Source organism: Pteropus alecto, unplaced genomic scaffold, assembly GCF_000325575.1.
Source record: "Pteropus alecto unplaced genomic scaffold, ASM32557v1 scaffold312, whole genome shotgun sequence".
In the NCBI taxonomy this organism is placed as follows: domain Eukaryota; kingdom Metazoa; phylum Chordata; class Mammalia; order Chiroptera; family Pteropodidae; genus Pteropus; species Pteropus alecto.
In genome coordinates, this window is record NW_006433948.1 from 3527418 (window position 1) to 3533911 (window position 6494).

The window sequence follows — 6494 nt, forward strand, 5'->3', positions numbered from 1 at the left end:
AGGCAGGGGGAGAAGCATGGCCAAAGGCCCTGAGGCAGGAGAGAGGTCGATGTGGGAAGGACTGAAAAGGCTAAGGTAATGGTTGGGGCAAAGCATAGAACCTTAGAATTGGAATGGTTTTTTGGAGTCCAGTTCAGTGTCACAAGTGAGGGGATTGTCAGTGAGAAAGAAGGAAGTGACTGGTCGAAGGTGACACCCTGAATCAGTGGCAGAAACAGGAATCAAACGTAGGTTCCTCGCCCCCCGCAGGCTGGGCTGGAAAGAAAGCGATTTGGAAGTAGCAAGAATTTAATTCCATCGCCATATACCTAATTAGGCTTCCCCCATTTATAGCCAGAGTTCTAAAGGGGGTGGGGTTTTTTAAGAGGTGGAAAAGGGGACCGGGGCTGAGGTCTTCGTCGCCTCTTTCGAGGTGAGAGGGGTCTGTCCCAGAAGAAGCAGGAGGTAGGGTGCTGCGTCCAGCTCGGCCACCAGCCACGCGTCATCTCCAGCTCTGCCAGCAGAGGGAGCTAGAAACCAAATTTCCTAAGAATGGCAGGTGGCCTGGCCCCTGGGGTTGGACAAAATCTTCCTGGAAACTAATAGTCCTCCCAAGATGCTGTGGAGATGACAGGACCCGGGGAAAGGAGGGAGCCAAGGGTTAGGATTATCTGCAGGGTCTTTGCATTAAATTGCACAGTCTTTGATGACCGCTTTCTAAACCTGCCTCCCACGGTTTAGGCTGAAGCGGCACCAAGGCAGGACAAAACCATAGACTTGTTCCCTCAATGTTCCCCATCTCCGTGAACAGCACTGCCACCTCCCTCCACAATTATTCAAGTCAGAAACTGGGAGGCATCTTTCCAATCCGCCAGTAAGTCCTATTGAGATAGAGAGAGGGATACTTTCACTCATTCGCTTATTCATTTATTTAAGAAATATCTGTCGAGCCTCTGCAAGACGATGGACAGGCAAGGATCTGAGTGTGGGGGTACAGCGGCGAGCCAAGCAGACAGACAAATCCTTGCTGTCAAGGCGTTTACGGCGGGGCAGCGGTGTTGACTTGAAATGATAATCCCACAAGCTTGTGGAAAATTACAAGCCGTGATGAGGGCACACAAGGAACACTCCAGGGAGTTCAGAGAGCATGTAATGAGGTAGCTGCCAGCCTGGCGGGCCCGGGAAATACATCCTGAATCCCCCCCCCAAACCCAAACACTTCTTTCCGTCTCCACTGCTACCGTTCTGGTCTATGTCCCCATCATCTCTCGCCTCCCGACTTTCTGCTTTTATTTGTGCCTGCTTTCCACTGTCCCCGCACCCAGCCAGCAGAGTGATCTTTCAGAAACACCCATCTGATCACGTCATGGCCGTGTCGAAACCCTTCGAAGCCTCCTCCTCTCCCTCCAAATCAAGTCTTGCCTCCTCACAAGGCCTTCCCGCTCTAGCCCCTGACTGCTCCTTCCACCCTCTGTCTCACTTCTTCTTGGCCTTACACACACGCGCGTGGGCACACACACGCCATTGTCCTCTGTCTGAACCATTTCTTATTCAGATCGTGTCTCGTGAGACACTTGCTGTTTCCTCTGCGTGGACTTTCTTCCCTTCCTGTGTGTCCCATTATCTCTCTTGCTGACTCCTTTGCTCTCAGCTCGGGTCTCCCTTCTTCCGGGGGATCTTCTATAACCCTTCCCAACAGTTGTCCTCTGCGATACAATGTGACACTCTCCGCCGTTATCAGCGGACTTTGTCCATAGAATTTGGCTCTCTGGTAACCTATATGTCTCCCCCATGATCACGTGAGCTCTGTGAAGGACAGAGCTGTCTTTGTCACAGTTACAGCTTTACAGAGCTTAGCACGGTACCTACACATAATAACTGATAAGTGACGATTTATCAGATGGATGGATGGATGGATGGATGGATGGATGGATGGATGGGTGGATGAATGGATGGATCTGTCAATTTACTAATCCTAAAGGGGAGCGATGCGCACCATGATGGAGACAGAGAATGACGGTGTGAGTGGGATTGATCCAACAGGAACCAGAGAAGCATACCCACCCCAGCCACTCCTCTTCCCAGCACTGCTCCTGTCTTTCTCTTGGACCTGCCTCGGGACAGACCTGGAAAGAGCTCAGAGAAATCTGAGTTACACCCAGCAGTGGGACACTCCCCAATCTTGTGCTGGGACAAAGCCACCTGGGCTTGGCTGTGAGACGGACAGGCTCCAGCCAGTGCCTAGTGTTGGTGGACTCTCTGGACGCCCTGTATCCCCTGATCCCCTGTTCCTCAGGTCAAGGGCATTTCTGGGGGCTCCCTACGAGTCCCTCCTCAGCTTCCTCACCCTCCTCCTGCAACAGCAGACGAACCCCTCCTACGCCACGTGGGCGCCTCTCCCAAAGAATGGGGTCGAGGCTCCTCCCTGGTGCCAGTCCCAGGAGCACCTGATCGTCACCTCTGTGGTCCTTTTCCCTTCCTCTTTGACGCTAAAATAGTCAGTAAAGACTCCAAGTTCTCGAGAAAGGATGAGGGTTACATTTTTCACGGCTCTTTGAAGGCCTTGGCCCCCTGCCCAGATCTGAGTCAGGAACTGTGTGTCCTGGAGAATTGGCTTCCCAACCATCTGCTCTGAGCTTGAAGAACCTAGGGACTCTCGTGGGATGCTCTGTTCAAATTAGCCAAGAAAGGGAGGGTGAGGACAACACAGCAGTAGGGACCTGGGCCAATGGAGGCCTCCGAAGCTGTGGCGGGAAGAGGCAGATATATGACATGGAGCATACTGAGGGCATGGCGAGTCCCCACGCAGAGGGTGCCTCCCACTGGCCAGCGGCACGGCTCCCACGGCCAAGCCTTCCCAGCTGCCCTGTGGAGGGAACTGATGGCTTGGCGAACACCTGCTTTCTGCCAGGCGCTTCCTCCCCAACGAGAGAGGAGGTGCCGTTATCCTGTACCAGCGGCAGGAACCAAGGCTCGGGGAGCTTCACTGCCTGACGCGCGGTCACGCAGAGACCATCCCGGGCCATCGACTCCCAGCCTCTTGGCGAATGGTTGCTGAGGCTGCTAGAAAATGATTCTCCCTTTCTGTGAGCACGTAGGCAGCCTGAGGACAATGGCTGGGAGGAGTCAAACTCTTTCCATGCCTAGGACATAACTTGCTCCATCCAAGAGAAAACAAGTGTTTGTCCCTTTGACACACACCATCTCCAGCTGGTAGGAATGGCTCAATACAGCCAAGTCGCACACGTGGAAAATTTTAGGGTGGAGACAAGGAAAGAATTACCTAAGGGCTCACATCAGAGGCTAAGGGAACCTTCCAGATGAAGGGATCTGTCCAAAGCCAGAAAGATCCACAGGAGGAAGAGTACACGGCACCACTCAGCCCCTAAATCCCCACAGCCAGGACATTCGCATGGATTGAAGAGCCAGCCTTCCGGGGCCTCTGGGACTGCTCTTAAGTGAACCAGGAGTTCTCAACCCAGAGTCATGTCGGAGTCACTGGGGATCTTTTAAACAATAATTATATTTGCAATACATGTATCTGACAAACGGTTAGTATCCAGAAGATATAAGGGCAAAAGACTGAACAGACACCTCATGAGAGAGGGTATGTGAGTGGTTGATAATCACATGAAAACATGATCGACATAATTAGTCATTAGGAAAGTGCAATTTAAAACCATGATGAGATACCACTATGTACCCGTAAGAATGGTGACAATTAAAAACACGGACAATACAAAGTATGAGCGAGGATGTGGAGCCACTGTAAATCTCGTTTTGCTGATGGGAGTGCAAATTGGTACAAAAACGTTGAGAAACTGGCAGTTTCGAATAAGCTCAACAGAGATCCAGGAATTCCACCCCAAGAGAAATGAGTGTATGTGCCCACAGAAAGATTGGGAACGACCCAAGTGTCCCCGGATGTGTGACCGGCTGAGCCAGTGTCGGTGGATCCAGACAAGGGAATCCCACTCAGCGATGAAGACGCATGAGCTCCCGATCAGTGCGCCGGTTTGGACGAGTGTCAAAGGCATTCTGCTGAGTGCAGGAGCCGACCTCAACGTTACACGCTGCTTGATTCCATTTACACACAGCTGAAGAACAATCAGAGCGAATCTGTAGGGGAAATCAGAACAGCTGTTGCCTCTGGCAGGGGTGGGGGCATCGCGCGGGGTGGTGGAAATTGTCTGTTTTCACTGGGGCAGCAGCTACACAGGTACCCACAATTCTCACACTTCATTGAACTGTGCACTTAAGACCTATGGATTTTCCTGTGTGTAAATGATACCTCGATTTAAAAAAATCATGCCCAGGCCCCGCCCTCACCTAATTAAATCAAAATTTCCAGAGGTGTAGCCTGGGCAAGGGTGTTTTTTAAATCTCCCCGGGTGGCACTGCCGTGCAGCTGGTCCGAGAACCAGTGATTAACATTTCCACCACTTTGCCCTAGCGACAGCCTCCTGTGTCACTGACACTTGTCAAAGGTGCTCATCAGAAAAAGCCCCTCCCACTTTCAGCGGCAGAGGTAGACAGGTGGGAACAGGTGAGTGAGGGTGAGCATTTACCAATATACCTCGGAGAACGTTTCACATCAAAATGTAAAGACACTAAAATTTCCACTTAAATGCTTAAAACAATAAATTTAATGTTAATGGCGATTTCATGTCAATTTCTAAAAAAAAAAAAAAAAATCAAGAGCTTCCTTAGTTTTAATGGCTGTGTATATTCTGTAAGAGTCGATGTTATTTGACCAGTCCTCCATTGATGGATATTTTTTTCCAGCCTTTTGTCATTACAAACACTGCAGCTGTAAGTATCCCTGGTACATGCGTTTTTGTGAGTATATGTGAGCAAATCTGTAGGATAATTTCTTAACTGCTGAGTCAAAGCGTATGTGTCTTTCTTCATTTTCATGGAAACCGCTAAATTGCTGTCCGCAAGCGATGGGGGAACTTACAGCACCATCGTACCTTGTAGTTTTATTCGGCATATCTCCTCAGAGTGAGTCTTCACTGACACAGGTCCAGGGCGTTCAAGCGGAGGGCAAGGGCGTTGTTTTGGAGGCAGGGATGGAGACCGTTCTCTCCCCACGTTTCCGTTGTGGCCTACGCTGAGCTTCGAACCAGTCTCCAAGAATCCTAAGAACTCAGCTGACTAGTCAGGACTCTCAAGAGCGTTTCTTCAATGCAGACCTCTCGCTTGAGCCCCAGCCTCCTATATCAAGCTCCTCTTGACACCTCACACCGAAAACATCCAAAAGTACTGGTTCCCAATCCACCATCGAACCGGCTCTGCTGCAGTGTTCGCCATGTCTATAAATGCCAGCACCGTCCACCAGCTACTCAAGCCTCCAAGCCAGAAACTCAAACCGTGGTTTCTTCTCTGTCTGCAAGCCAATGCGCCACCAAGCCCTGCGGGATCTAGCTCCAAAATAAATCCCGAGTGTCTCTGCCTCTGCCCACCTGACTGCCAGCACCCAAGCCTCAGCAGTGGAAATACTATCCAAAGTCCGTACTGTGGCCTACAAATCCCCAGGGACCCGGCCCGTGCAAATCTCACCCTGTCTGTTCATTTTACCTCAAGCACATTGGCTTTTTTCTCCTGTACGGACAACCCGGGCAATTTCTACCACAGGCTCTTTGCATCTGCCGGGAGCACTTTTCCATGAAATCTTAGCATGGCTGGCTCCTTCTCACTGTTCGGATCTCAGCAGTGTCTCTGGTGAGACCTTTTGTGAAGTAGCCACCCACCTCCCTCGTCCTGCTGTATGCTTTAGAGACCTTACTACAATTTAGAAGTGTGTGCGCTCCTCCCCAGAACACCAGCTGCACGTCTGTAGCTCCAATGCCCACAATAGTCCTGGTGCTTAATAAGTGCTTTGAAAATATTTGCAATGAATGAATAGTTTGATAGTGCTTTCTTGTTTTCAAAGCCTTCTCCTGGTCAGAATCGGAGATTTAGAAAGAGAGGAGGTGATCGGGGAAGGAAGGGAATAAAACTGATTTGGAGGACTTGAGGTTTGCGTCTATCCAGATAATTAGCCAAAAAAAAAAAAAAAAGTCTTATCTATTCACGACCTAAGCTCTCCTTGGAAACACTCCTTGGAATGATCGCGTGTCACCGCAGGCAATAAAATGGCCTTTCTTTGTCAATATTCTCTGCTTCAAATTTGTCACTAATTCCAGCTGGCCTCGTCCCAGCCGATGTGAATGGCCGAAAAGCAGAGTGAATACAGTTTAATCAGTGGCTTGGCCCCGCGGGATGAGCTGGCGGTGTCTCTGCGGGCCTCGTCGCTGAAAGGTGTTCCCGGGGCCCGGCTTTCTGCACCGCACAAAGGATGCCAGCAGGCGCGGGCTCCTGCGGCGGGGAATCTGGCAGGAACTGGCTGGGGCAGGGGCGAGGCGGGCAGGGGGCGGCAGGAAGGCGGGGGGAAGTGGGAAGAAGACAAAACCGCGAAGCGGGGTAGTCACGCTGCTAACAGGCCGCGCTCGGTTTACCGTTCTGCAAACTGT